We start from the raw sequence: 357 nt of genomic DNA, 5'->3' as shown, positions 1-357 counted from the left end.
TCCCTCCCTCGCCGTCGGCCTTGGTCGCAGGTTGCCAGGTGCCGGCGCATGGAAGGACCCGGCGAACACTTCCGGGGCGTCGGGTCACGCGCGGTCAAGCGCTTCCTGTTCAACGCTTCCTGTCTTCCGCCTCGCCTCGGAGCGCGACAAAGAGGTTCCGCCGCACAAGGAAGCTGCAGGCCTCGCTGTCTTGTTAGGCAACGCTCCCCCCCCCCCTTTTTTAAATGAAAGGAAGGGTTGGTTGGGAAGGTCGCGTTGCCCCTTTTAATTAACGTCCTTGTCATGTTACATGTTGTAGAGAATTAAAGTTTTGTGTTGTTTTTTTTAAACTGCGCACAGGGATGTTTGGTGAGGGGC

Source organism: Lacerta agilis, chromosome 10 (assembly GCF_009819535.1).
Source record: "Lacerta agilis isolate rLacAgi1 chromosome 10, rLacAgi1.pri, whole genome shotgun sequence".
In the NCBI taxonomy this organism is placed as follows: domain Eukaryota; kingdom Metazoa; phylum Chordata; class Lepidosauria; order Squamata; family Lacertidae; genus Lacerta; species Lacerta agilis.
The sequence above is the reverse complement of the archived record's forward strand: the minus strand, read 5'-3'. Positions refer to the sequence as shown.